This window comes from Eumetopias jubatus, unplaced genomic scaffold (assembly GCF_037043125.1).
Source record: "Eumetopias jubatus isolate StellerSeaLion01/CBP00866 unplaced genomic scaffold, mEumJub1_p1.0 scaffold_4, whole genome shotgun sequence".
NCBI classification, from domain to species: Eukaryota; Metazoa; Chordata; class Mammalia; order Carnivora; family Otariidae; genus Eumetopias; species Eumetopias jubatus.
In genome coordinates, this window is record NW_028274810.1 from 27,678,873 (window position 1) to 27,693,175 (window position 14,303).

The following is a 14,303-nucleotide window of genomic DNA, read 5'->3' on the forward strand; positions in this document are numbered from 1 at the left end:
AGAAAAGGAATGGGGAGCAGAGGAAAGGTGACCTCTCCATGCGGGCTCCTGAGGAGAGCGTGCATCTTAGTCCCATGGTTTTACCTTTTGCGGTGTTACAGTCTTTGAAAAAATGGCAAAAAAAAAAAACCCTTATATATAAAAATTTGGAGTTGGGATGGTTGAGGAAATGAGTTCTGTGTGTGGCATATAAATTTGAACTCAAGAAATAACGGCTTATTTCTATAAAAGTTTTTATTCCATACTAATTTTACCCAGTAGTTTTGAAAGACCAAGTGCTTGAGCATTGATCCTCCCTTTCAGATGTGCCACGAGTAGACGAGTGGCTCTTCCCTCTGCTTCTGACAGATGAGGAGACTGGGGCCACAGAAAAGCCAGAGGACCTTCTTAGGCGAGAACCTGGAGTCTCTGCCCTGAGTGCTTTCTTGAGGGCTGTGGTCAAATGAGCCACGTCTGAGCATCGCAGAACCCCTGACACACAACTAAGTTCTTCTTCTTTTTTTTTTTTTTTACAACTAAGTTCTTAAAAAATAAATGCCAGACAATCAGCAACCCCCACCATAGAATCTCTCACGGTGTCCTGTACTTTTCCTTTATAACGTGAATTGCAACCTTCAATTATATGTTTATTTGTTTGATGTCAGTGCTCTCGCAGCCACATTATGAGGACAGAGACCACTTCCGTTGTGTCCACCATCTTGTGTGCTTAGCAAGGCGCCTGGCACCCAGGAGGTCCTTGCCAAATAAATGTTACGTTAATGAATGAACAACCGGCTTTCTTGTAACAATTCTGCACAGTCATGACTCTTGGCCACAAAACTTTTTTGCCTCAGCCGCTAGTCAACTAAATGGAAATAATAGTATATATTTTCTCGAGAATCAGTTGCCTCTCTCTAAGTTGGGAAATGCCACTGCTTGGGCAATGCAGCTGTTCCAGGAGAGGTGCCAGGTTGCTGTGTCCTTGGCAGCCATGGCTAATTTTTTTTTTTAAGATTTTATTAATTTCACAGAGAGAGAGAGAGATTGAGATCACAAGTAGGCAGAGAGGCAGGCGGAGGGAGAGGGAGAAGCAGGCTTCCCGCTGAGCAGAGACCCCGAGATGGGGCTCGATCCCAGGACCCCGGGATCATGACCTGAGCCGAAGGCAGACGCTTAACTGACCTCATAGCCATGGCTAATTTGTCCTCTTTCTCCACCCATGAATTAACTGGAAGGAAGATGTTACCATTGACAAGACCCAATCAAATTATAAATTTATACCCCAAACAAAAGTACTACCATGGTATAAAGGAAAATGAGATGAAACATCTCAAGGAGCTCCTGGAGTAGAAGCCCTTTGAAGGCCATCATTTGGCCATGACTCATCAGTCTAGGATCTTCTGTGGAGCTCTTTCTGTGCCGCACACTGAGCTGGGCCCACGGGCCCACAGAAGCTGCTCTGAGTGAAGACACGGGCACACACTGGTAACGAGGACACGGTGTACATGTGCTGTGGGAGGCAGGCCACGCGCTCAGAGAAGAGGCCTTCTGACCTCCACGGAGTCTTGGAGACAAGCGAAGATTAGCCAGCAAAAGAAGGTGCTCCAGGTAGAGAGGACGGAATGATGAGAGCCACGAAGGCGTGGGAACTCCTGGCAAGTCTGGAACCCATCCCTGCCTGTTTTCTTAGAGTGTATGTATGGTTTAATGGCTATTGTTCATTCTGGCTCACGGTAGCAGTGTTTGGTGGTGTTTGTTTCGGGTGACAATGGGCTTTCTCACCTTGCAGTGGTTACCACGTGTATCTCTGAAAAACCAGAGTCCTGGTCAGCTGGCATGAGTGGGGAGATGAGAAGGCATCCTGTTTCCAGCTCTTTCCTGTAACAGAGATCCCAAGAGACCACTATGTTTCCATATTTATGATTCATTTCAAGGTCTTTCCAGGTTTGGGAAACGGGAGACCTCTTGCCTAAGCTCTTCCAACAGAGGTGGGAACTGGAGCCTTGGGCCTGGGAGAGGCAGGTGGGCTGAATGGGCAGTTTGGCTGGCTTCCCCTAGACACAGATGTCTGAAACCTCTGTGGAAAATTCCAGGGGGCTGCATGCTTGCCCCCCAGCTGGCTTGTGGAGGAACCAGGCCTTAGCCAGTTGGGGTTGGTTTATCTTTCGGGTGGACCGCTGGGCAGCAGGCCCAGGAGAGGCACACCCTCAGTTCAGCCTGTTCCTCAGCACAGCGAGCTGCCTTGTTTTCCCTCAAGGCTGTCTTTGTTTACACTGATTCTACTTGTAAAATAACGTGGGGGGCAGGGAGGGGAGGAGGGAGGGCAGGGTTTTGTCCACAGGTGAAAGACAATAAGGCCTGGCTTTCTGTGAGCTCATTTTGCTTCCACGTGGAAGCTAGCGCTTCCTTTCTGACCCAGGCTTACTCAGGGCTTTGTAACACCTTTGTCACCATGAAGTGATCAGTGGCCCATGTTATTAAGGCTCCTGAGAATTTCCACATTCCAGGGCTTTGGGTCCTTACCAGCCGCTCAGGTTTCTGTCCCCACGAACTCAGGGGACTCATAATGTTCTCATTTCTAGTTTCTTCTGATCAGCTGAGGAAAGCAGGCGGCTCAAGGTTGTAAAACACTTGAACCTAATTGGGAAAAGTGGGCATTTAGCCTTTCTACTCAGTCAATGACCCCTTTGCTCTCGTCTGGTCTCCTCCAGATTTGGGACGCAATGCTGCTTTGTTCTTTATCTTGCGTCTCTTTATGTCCCCTTTCTCCTCTGCAGCCGGAACCGCAGACTCGAAGGCACCTTGGGGACGATTTAGCCCACCCCCTGCAGGGCACACTTGAGCACCCAGACACGTTGACAGCTGTGCCTGAGATCACACGGTTATTTAGCAGAGGGGCTGGGTCCAGGACCCAGGCTTTCCTGCCTCCCAGCTCAGCTGTCTGTCCACCTGCACTGCCTCCCTCCTCATATCCAGCCCCAGGTATTTTATGAAATTCCTTCCCCCAACTCTTCATGGCCCTGTAACCAGCGCATGATGTTCTTTACGTAGATGATATTTAAAAAAAGTGTTGCCTAACTTTTGATTTGCTTGGGGTTGCAATACCACCTTGCAGGAAATGCACTGGGAATGTGTGGGGAAACTCTGCAAAGCGTCCTCTATGACTTTGGCATTTGGTTTTCAAAAAAACCGGAGCAGTGATGTCATTCACTCTTGAACAGAAAGAACAAAACCAAGCTTGTTTTCAGGGTCTAGCCCAAGCACTTCATGCAGAGGTTGGAATTCTCTTATTGACCATCATGCTGAGTACAGGGCATTACCTGTGAATTGTCAAGTCTCTGGATCTTTTGGGCTTACATGGAAAAGCATCTTCTCCAACATGGGGAAGAAAGTATAGGCTTTGCAGTTTCATGCAAGTAAAACCCAAGTAATATCCTCCGGAAGGCCAACTACCACTGTGGCCTGCTTTCTATGTGCCCGATACGGTGCCCTGTTATGTGGTACACATGGTAGCTCATTCAATCATCAGCCCTAAGTGGTAGAATTTATATTATTCCTAATTTTATGAATGAGAAAAGTGGCTCGTCCAAAGTCACACGGCTAGAATGAGGCAGAGCCTGGAGTCAAATTGGGTGACTATAAGCCTTCCAATTCAAAAGGGTCCGAAGACAGAGCAGGAGGGCTCCCGGGGACAAGGCCATTGAGCTGCAGTCTCCCCTAGAGGCTGGGCTTCTGTTCTGTTCTTCACGTTCAGACTCCTAAAGGGGACAGGGCAACCCTTGTTCACGTCTCTTTTCCTCTCTGTTCCCATCTCCGACTTCTATCCCCATGGGAGGATAAAAAACAAGGACGGGAGGTCCAACCACCTCCACCTGCCCTCCCAGTGTTTGGCGCCAGTGGCCACAGCAATGAGGATGGCCCAGACTCTGCTGTGATGGGCTGGCACCTGGTCTCAAGCTCCTGGCACTAGGGTTCGGAACACAGCTGCCCATGCTCCACGGAGGACAGAGGGATGATGTTTACCAACCTCTAGTCTCTGAACTCAGTCTAGTGGCCTTTCAGAAGTCACTCTCTACAGGAATGAAAGTTATGGAGAAGGAATTTTGTTATCCTCTACACACGTCTATGTCAAGTTTATGATGGCCAAATAAAACAAGTATAATTTGTCCTTCCCAATAAGCTTAAACAGACATGGCCCAGAAACATTTTCTCCGGGTCTTTAGATGATTACTCTTCTCTGTCTGGTGTCAGGTCAACAGAAAAATGTGACACCCTAGTAGTGAAAGCCCACACCAGGGTTTGAGCAATATCTGCATAACTGTTAGATTTTATTTTGTTATTTTTTTAACTTCATCATACACCCCTCAATAGAACTAAAGACTCCCTGTCCTAAGGCATCTCGTGATCTAATAATGTTATTGGGAAGTCACCGGGTTTTATTGTGGGTATTTCGTAAATCAAAACAATAGTTAATGTATTTTAATCCGCATAAACAAGCCTATTAAGAAAAAAAAAAGGAGGAGCTATCCAACGTCAGGAGATTCATTATTCTTGGAGTTTGTTGTACTGTCTGTAACAAAAAGTTTTTTGTTTTATTTTTGTTTTTTAAACCAATCGCAGAACCATTAAACATGGTGGTGGGGAGTAACCCTATAGGACCACTTCATAAGGAGCAGTGAGCACTTGAATATGATCAGTGTTTCTTTCAATTTGGGATACTTTGGGTGCTCTCGGGGAATGAATGAGAAGGACTACTACGTATAAATCCCTCTCTGCCTTAGTCTTATAGCAGGATGCTCATTACATAAGGAAATGGGCAAAGGTTAGAGAGGTGAGCAGAGTCCGGTTGAATTTACCCAGAAGGTTCTCCCAGATCAGTGGGGGAAACAGAAGAATGTAGCTTTTTTCTTCTCATCTGGATTGTCTGGAAATCCACCTCCACTGGTATGAGGAGAATTGCCATCACTCTGTGACCTCCCAAGGCCTTCCAGGATTCCCAAGGACCTGGAAGCTCTCAAGCCAGTCAAACTCCTTTAAGACTCAGCATGCTTCCCAGAATCTTCTCTGTCACATGGAAGACTGGAAATTATTTCTTGTCTTGATGATTGGCTTCTGGTCCATTTGAGGATTCAACAGCCAAATGTGAAAAGGGGGATGCAAGATGAGGACTAGATCTAAAAATTGTTAAGGCAGAAAACAGACATGTTGATAGTCTGCATTCAAGGGCATAAATGAAAATTTCCCTTTGGGACATCCTAGTCATTTTGGAAGAAACAATTGGGTAGCCCTTCCTCCATTATTCTGGTCAATATGGTAGCAGCTGACCCTGTGTCCCCATTTCAGAACATCTAGGGAGTTAATTTTGTTCATCACTGTATCTATAGCATGTAGGGCAGTGGCTGGTACAAAATAGATACACAATAAATACTAGGATTGAACGAATGCTTAATCAAAGGAGGTAATTCTCTCATGCTGTCAGGATAAATGTGGAGGCTGAGAAATATGTTCTGAGAACTCGGCATGAGTGCTTGACAGTTTCCTAAAGAAGCAACATCTTATATAGTGACTGGGAGTTATTGAAATAGTGCTCTTGGAACCATGTACCCACCTTGTACGCACTTATGGCTTGACCCGAGGCCCTCATACGGCTATCATACTATTTCCATGGAAAAATGCATCTGAGTTCCAAGAAGCAGCTGATAAATGACCTTGAGAAATATAAACCAAACTTAATTGAGACCTGCCTGAAACTCTAGGTCAGCTGTGGCTGTTTTGCTATTTGTCCACAAATAAGGCATTGCTGGGAAACACGAATGGCCTTTGTTCTTGTGGTTAATTTCGAGCAGGAAGTGTGGTATAGTATCAGGAATGTAGACTTGGACTTTATAGACCACCACGTAGCTATAGACGTTGCCTCAAGCGGCTCAGGAAGACCAGAGGACCTTAAATAAACCACGGAGGAGTCTTTCCAGGTATGTTAATATCTTCGATGCTCTGGCTGAACAGAATGTGGCCCAGAAACATCAGAGCTGGCCACCAGCAATCATGACTTTCTATGAGATGCAGATGAAGCAGAGCATTTTCTAGGGCTATCATCTTAGAAAATCCTAAGTTTGGGCACGAGGCTGCTTAATCAGCTCTGAGGGATAGCTGGGCTATCGTGCATAAGGAGCAGCACTGTTGCATATTGATGCTCGTTTGAAGGGATGTGCTCCACGTAGACTCATTCAGGCTCTCTTGGAGCCTGGAGCTGGTATGAGAAGCAGGCAGTCTCAGGTGGTACCTGTGTTGAGACCCCAGATGTCCAGGCAGAAGTCTGACACCTTGTTCTTCTGCAGGAAGACTCTGGAGCCTCAGGGGAAGGTGGGGAGTTTACGTCTTTCTGGCCATAAAACAGTGTCACCCTGCTGATAGAGGAGCTGATACTGACTTTGAGAGAGTTCCAGCCTGACTGCTTCGATGTACTTTCTGGGACATGAAGAAAGGGGCTGGCAGGTCTGGGCTGGGGACAAGGACAGTGTTGGAACACACTAAGCAAGAGAGAGATTTTTAAGTAACTGGAGAGGTTACGGGGTCTCAGGATGTGGGGAATCCAGGTAGGGGTGAGGGACAGCACTGACCTCCTGAATAAAGGCAGTATCAGCAATCACTGTGTCCCCTTTAGGAACCCGCCTGGTAGCGCACAGTTGCAATGCTACCTAGTGACCTCATGTGTGGGCAGGAAGAAAGCCATGAAGGGCATAACCAGCCTGAGCAGAAACGCTGACACTATGTCAGCTTCATCTTCAGGGAGGCTCTCTTCAAGTGGTGGCAAAGATGAACAGCTGGAGTGCCAAGTTCATATCCCACCAGCTTTGTTACCAACGTGGGAAGACTTTTTTCCTCTTTCCCAAGAGGGCCAGTGGAAGTTCCAAAGCTGATGCTCATCGGCCCAGCTTTGTAGTATGACTGTGACCTTGACTGGCCAGGCCTGGGGGATAGGTAACTACTTTCAAACCGTTGGACTGAGACTGGGGGAGAAGTGGTTCCCCAAGAAAACCTGATTCCTATCATCTAAGAGGAGAGTGAGAGTGCTGAGCAGCAAAAACCTCACATTTCCACACGTCCTGACTTAGAAATACGTGATCGAGTATAAGTCAAATAAAGAACTAGTCACCTAAGGTCTTCACGCAGCTGCCACTGTTCCTAGAAAGTGAAGGGGTTTCCCCTGGCCTGTTCTAGAATATTTCTTAAGATAAAGTACGCTCAAGAACTCGGCTCTGGAAAAGTAACCACGTGATTAACAAGCATATGGCCTGGAAGCTGGGGGAAGGGCAGGCAGGAGGCCGAGAGAGAAAGCTCACGTCCCTTCAGCAATAGGCGGTATTACTTAGCATAAAGGAGGAAATGAAGCAAGAACTGACATCATGATGTGGGGGATTTTTTTTTTGTTTGTTTATTTTTTGCAAAAAAAAAAGAAAGATGCAGTGTCTGCATTAACATACAGCCTCACGGGATTCCAAGTAATTTCTGTTACTGTGATATTTTTAGGGGACAGTGACCTTCTTGATTCCTTCTTTATCATTTTCTAAATTGTGAGTTAATCTAATCTGGCAACAGATTCGTCCCCATCAGGTAAAGCTCCTGTCATTCTTCAGTGGTACCTCTTCAAAGACTCTTGCCAGATTCATGTAAGGAAATATCCTTTTTCTCTCTTCCTCATCAGCATCTCTGCTTTGGGACATACCACTATGGTAGCACTTGTTGTGTGCCACGGTGATTTTTCACTTGGCCTAGAGGCTCTGTCAGGTAGGCGCTGTGAGATTTGAGGTGCAGCATTTGACTTCTCTGAAACACAAACCGGGACAACGCTTCCTTCCACACGGGGATGCTGCCAGAATCAAATCAGCCGATGCATGGCAAACACTTAGCATGCTATCTGACACGTAGCGGGATCTTGGAAATATTAGCAGGTAGCATTTTAGTGTTTATTCTTATTTATTATTTTTTAAGATTTTATTTGTTTGAGAGAGAGAGAGAGCATGAGCAGGGGGAGGGGTAGAGGGAGAAGCAGACTCCCCGCTGAGCAGAGAGCCCAACGTGGAGACTGATCGCAGAACCCCGGGATCATGACCTGAGCCAAAAGCTGACACTTAACTGACTGAGCCACCCAGGCACCCCTATTCTCATTCTATATAAGTGGAAAGGAAAAAAGAAAGAGAAAGGATAGGGGCATAAAGGAAGAGAAGAAGATATGGAGGGAAAAGGAGAGAAGAAGGAAATATGGGAAGAGTTAAGAAGGTAGCAATGCCAGGTTTGTCTGGAAGTAACAGCCATGTAGCCAGAACTGGCCTATTTGGCTAGGAAGGCTCTTAATGTTTTGGAGATGAGGAAATGGAGGGACCAAGAAAGGGGAAGGAGCGTGTCTAAAACCACGGCATTGGCAGAAGAGGGGCTGGAATTTGCAACGACGTGGATGGACCTAGAGGGTATTATGCTAAGTGAAATAAATCAATCAGAGAAAGACAAGTATCCTATGATCTCACTGATATGAGGAATTTTAGAAACAAGACAGAGGATCATAGGGGAAGGGAGGGAAAAATGAAACAAGACGAAACCGGAGAGGGAGACAAACCATGAGAGACTCTTAATCTCAGGAAACAAACTGAGGGTTGCTGGAGTGGAGGAGGGGGGGCGGTGGGTGGGATGGGGGGGCTGGTGATGGACATTGGGGAGGGTATGTGCTATGGTGAGCGCTGTGAATTGTGTAAGACTGCTGAATCGCAGACCTGTACTACCGAAACAATTAATACATTATATGTTAATACAAAATAAAAAAACAAAAAAATGCATATAAATCAAAAAGGAAGAAGAAAAACCAAGAAGTGGGCTGGCATCCAGGCTCTCCTGGGGCTACTTCTCACAGTCCCTGCTGTCCCTTGGGTTAGCCTTTTATCATCTCCATTCTCCTTAGTCGGTGCCCGGGCATCCACACGGCTTGAGACAAAGCTTAGCTGACCTCTGCCACCAGGAGAATAGGTCATTTCCTGTCCACCTTCAGGATGGAGACTGAGGAGAACACAGGTATGTGGTGGGAATTCAGTGGTATCTGTATCTTCGGTGTCTCTCCTGTGAAAACCAGAGGACAACCATTAAGGAGTAACACAGTCCTGGTCTTAATCCAGTAGGCACCGTGGGATCAAACCCTACTGCAACCATACTGAGGAACCTTGACTCTAGATGCAAGCCGTGGGGCAGTGAAAGGGGAATAATATATATATATCCTTCTTGAACACAGGTTTGGACTTGACCGCCTACAAAGATTACTGCCTTCCTGAGGAAATGGGCATGCATTTAGCTGATCCTAAGAGCCAAAACAGAGCATCTGCTGCTCTTCCTGGACAGAGTATCAGAAAAGAAACCCCTCCCTGCGTGAGTGGATTTGGTTCCTCAGAAACTAATGAATAATAGGAAGACTCGAAGGGGATGTATGAAAGGGAATGTAGGAATGAACTTGAGATAAGAGAGCCACATTGAGCATTGTAATGTCTGTAATATGCTTAGAACATTTTGTCATACGCAGTGTGTTCTCATGTATGTATTACAGAGTTACGAGAGAGCCAAGATACTGTCATTTGTCCTAATTGAGAATTTCCATCCTAGGGTAGAAAGCCAGCCTTCTAATTAGGAAACCTGTACCCAGAAACAGCTACTGCAAAAGCTTTGATGATCTTTATCTCTGACCAACAGCAGAAGCTTTACCAGTTGGCATAATTAATGTTAGAAATAGGTTTCTGTTAAAAAAAAAAAAAGAAAAAGAAACAGGTTTTTGTTGATGCAATTGGTGGCTTTTCAATTAGCATAATGGATCTACTAATGCAGTTTCATTAGTGAGATTGCTAGTGATAAAGATATGTGGATTTTAGAGTAGCTCCCTGCCCTTGCTTGAAAAGAGTATAAAAAACTAGGCAGTCCTGTAGCTCTTAGTGATGCAATCCTGCATCCAGAGTTGAATTCCAGAGATTCTAGTTGCTTGGTGCTTATAAGATTAATTGAATTCTGGGACACCTGGGTGGCTCAGTCGGTAAAGCGTCTGCCTTCGGCTCAGGTCATGACCCCAGGGTCCTGGGATCCAGTCCCCACGTTGGGTTCCCTCCTCACTGGGGAGTCTGCTTCTCCCTCTGCCTCTCCCCTGGCTTGTGTGCTCTCTCTCTCTCTCTCCCCCGCCTCTCTCAAACAAGTAAATAAAATCTTAAAAAAAAATTAATTGAATTCTGCTCCTAGAATATTTTCATGCTTTTCTGAAACAATGATGTGATGTCAGAGGCTGTAGCAGCCATGCCTTAACTACGAAGGACAAAAGCTAATATTTTGAGTGTATTAATTATCCAATACTGCTCCATGAAAGGGAGATATATACAAAATGACCTCCAAAGGCCAAAGGGGCCATAAGACTGAAGAATAAGGCTGACAAGTACAGCTTGACAAGAAATGATTTATTAAAGGGATTTACACGTCTTGGGTGGTGGCAAGAGAAGACCTCTGCAACCCCACCTCCTGTAAGATCTGTCTTTGACCTGTTTTCATAGCCTTAGAGGCTGGGAGACCACTCACGAGGAGAATGTTTGAGAATCACAGTCATATCTCCAATGCAGATCAAGGATGTTATGCTCTAAGAGTGTACTTAAGGGTGTGGTTAAACAAAAGGGAAGAATGGTGGTGGTGGTGGTGGGGGGTGTGTGTGCTCAAAGAAGGCTTCAGGTCACAGAGGGGTTATCATGGCGGATTTGTCCGAGATGGCATCAATCTGGTTCACATAAATACTCCCTAATAAATTACCCCAAAACTTAGTGGCTTAAAAACTACAAAAATCTCCCATAGTTTCTGTGAGCTAGGAATTTGGGAAAGGTTCTGGTTTAGGAGTTTCTCATGAGGTAACAAGAACGTGTTGGCCGGAGGTGTAATTATTTGAAGGTTTGACTGCAGCTGGAGGACCCACTTCCAAGATGGCCCTCACATGGCTGGCAAATGGGTACTGCCTGCTAGAGGGAGGGCTCAGTTCCACTCCATGTCAGCTTCTCCATGTGGCATGAGCTTCCTCACAACGTGTTGTCAGGGTTCCCAGGGTAGCATCCTGAAAGAGAGAGCCAAGTGGAAGCTGTGTCCTTTCTGTAACCTGGCATCACCTAGCATCACTTCCACCTTACTCTGTTGATTGGGTTCAACAGTCTATGACCCCTACCTAGATTTGAGAGGAGAGAACATAGACCCCACCTCTTATGGGAGGAGCATCAGTCACATTGTATGAAGAGCATGTGCTGTGGAAGAAATATATAGGAGTGGCTATCTTTTGGATATACAATCTGCCACACTGTCCTAGTCTGCTCGAGCTGCCATAACAGATACCATAGCCTGGGGGGCTCACACAACCAATATTTCTTTCTCACAGTTCTGGAGGCTAGAGATCCAAAATCGTGCTAGCATGATCAGGTTCTCGGTGAGGGCTCTCTTTTTGGTCGTCTTCATATGGTCTTTTCTTGGTACGTACACAGGGAAAGAAAGACCCCATGTCTCTTCCTCTTTTTATAATGGCATTAATCCCATATGAGGGCCTCACCCTCACCACCTAATCTAATCCCAATAACCTCCCAAAAGCCTCACTTCCAAATACCGTGGCATTGGGGGTTAGCGTTTCAACATAAGAACTTTGGGGGAAGGGCACAAACATTCGGTCCATAACATACATTACGTAAAGGTGGTAAAGAGAAAATAGAGAAAACATCTAGGTCCTCGATACCATCATTGTGCTTCTGAAATAATCAACTTTGGAAACACTTCAGGATGTCTTATTTCATAAGATAGTACATTTTCTTTATTGATTTATTTGGGTATTCTATTACTGTAGCTAAAAGTGTTTTACTTGGTATAAAAGCTACAGCAAAAGACTGGGTTCAAATTTTCCCAGGGCTATTTAGATGATATTACTTCAACCAGAGCATTTAATCTCATCCATTTATTCAACCAGAGCATTACATCCCATTCATTTAATCCCATCCATTTATTCAGTCCCATCCATTTATGTTTATCAATGGCCTTCAGTGTGCCAACCAGGTACTGTTTAAGACACTAGGGATGCAATAGTGAGTAAAACAGACAGAAACCCCTGTCGTCATGTAGCTAACACTCTACTATGTGTTCTGTGGTCTCTCTCTGCGTGTGGGTGGTGGTAGGGTGGAAGGCAAGTGAGAAACCAGATAAATAATTAAAATGATGTGAGTGGTAAGGAGGCCTGTGGAGAAAAATGAAGCAGGGGGGGGGATAATGTGACTGGGGATGTCCTCATGCAAAAGGTGACAGTGAGTAAAGCCTTGAGGGAAGTAAGGGAGAGAACCATGTGCAAAGGCCCAGGTGGGGACAGACCTGTGTGTCTGGGGAGCATGAAGGAGGTCAGTGGATCTGGGGACTGACAATAGTAGGAAAGGAGGACAGAAAGCTCATGGGAGGTGGGAGGAAATTGTAGAGTGACGTAGGAAGTCATTTGAGCTTTGGATTAGAGTTAATGTGACCTGACTTATATTTAACAGGATCCCTTTGGCTGCTATGTTGAGAATTAGATGGAAGAGGGGCAAGGGTGGAAGCAGGGAGGCCAGGTGGGAAGCTACTGGAATAACTCCTATGGGGAACAGTTGGCGAAAGATTGGCAGCAATGGAGGTGCAGGAAGAGCTCAGATCCTGGGTATGTTTTGTGAGCATTTCCTGACAGATTGGGAGTGGGGGATGGGAGAAAGAGAGGTGGCAAGGATGACCCCAAAGTTCAGGCCTGAGCAATGCTACCGGAAGTGTTTCAGGTTTCTATCGCTGCAAAACCAGTCATTGCACCACCAGCCATACAATTTAGTGGTGCAAACAACAGCAAGTTGTTTTGCTCATAAAGCTGCAGTTTGGGCAGGGCTCTGACGGAACAGCTTGCCTCTGCTTACTTAATGTCAGCAGGGCAGCTCCAGTGTTGGGAGCTAGCTTCATCTGAGTGTTTGCTCACTCACATAGTGGTGGTTGATCCTGATCGTTGGCTAAGGGTGGGTCACCTAGATGTGGCCTTCCTACATGGCTGCTTGGCTTCTTCACACCATGGTGGCTGGTTCCAAGGTTCCAATTATGAGTGGCCTCAGAAAGAGAGAGAGTCATGGAGAACCTGTACCAAAATTCCTTTTTCCTCAAAAGTATTTTTTTTAATTTTAATTCCAGTATAATTAACACACAGTGTTATATTAGCTTCAGGTGTACAATATAGTGATTCAGCAATTCTGTACATTACTCAGTGCTCATCACGGTAAGTGGACTCACCTATTTTCACCCATGCCCCCACCCACCTCCCCTATGATAACCCCCAGCTTGTCCTCTATAGTTAAGATTTTTGTCCTTTTGTTTTGTTTCTTTTTTTGAGGGGGAGGGATTCCAGCTTTTTCTATTTTTCCCCTTTTACACAAAACAAAGAAGAAATAATACAAGATTAAAACTGCAAAAGTCGTTAATTGGTAGAACACATATACACAAAAAAATCCAGATAGCAAGGTAGGCTTATCTACAATGAGGAAACACATGTAAAAATCAAGGTGGTTTGTAGTTTTCATAGGAAACATTAAAAAAACCAAATCAAACATATGCTACAATGGGTGTCACTGTTTACAGTAATATTGAAGGGGAGAAAACAATAATTATTTAGGGACAGATATACCACAAGATCCAGCACCAGTGCAATAAATTCACAAAACTATATTGCAGCTAGTTAATCAGAGTTTAAGAACTGTTCCCAAATGTCACATTTTCGGCCCTCAGAGGTTCATTCCTACAGATTCCAGCTATTCTAAATTTCTAGCTACCGAGAGGGAGAATGATTCTAAGACACTTTCCAAGCAGTTACAAAATCTCTGTAGACCAGAGACCATCTGTCGTCGCCAAAAGTCTGCTCTCCCCAGCAGCCCTTGCACTCTTGAGAGAGAGAGAGAGAGAAAGAGAGAGAGAGAGAGAGATCTAGGAAAAAATCAGATGCCAGCATGAACACCACCTTCTGAGTCAAATCTCTGGGGACCAAAGCAGCCAGCAGTTACCTTCAAATGAGAATCTTGAGGCTTACCTTTAAAGGCTTAGTCTGATCTCGAAAAATTCGTAGGCTAAGATTATTTTCTACTGAAACGAATCTTAGACTAAGTATAGGAAGACTTCTGTCCTTTTATTGGCTGGTGTTGGAGTGAAGGTCATAGACCTGAGTCTTAACCTATAGTAGTAGTCAGCTGAAAACCTGAAATTAAAAATATGCTCAAAATCCTAAACACAAACTTCTGGAA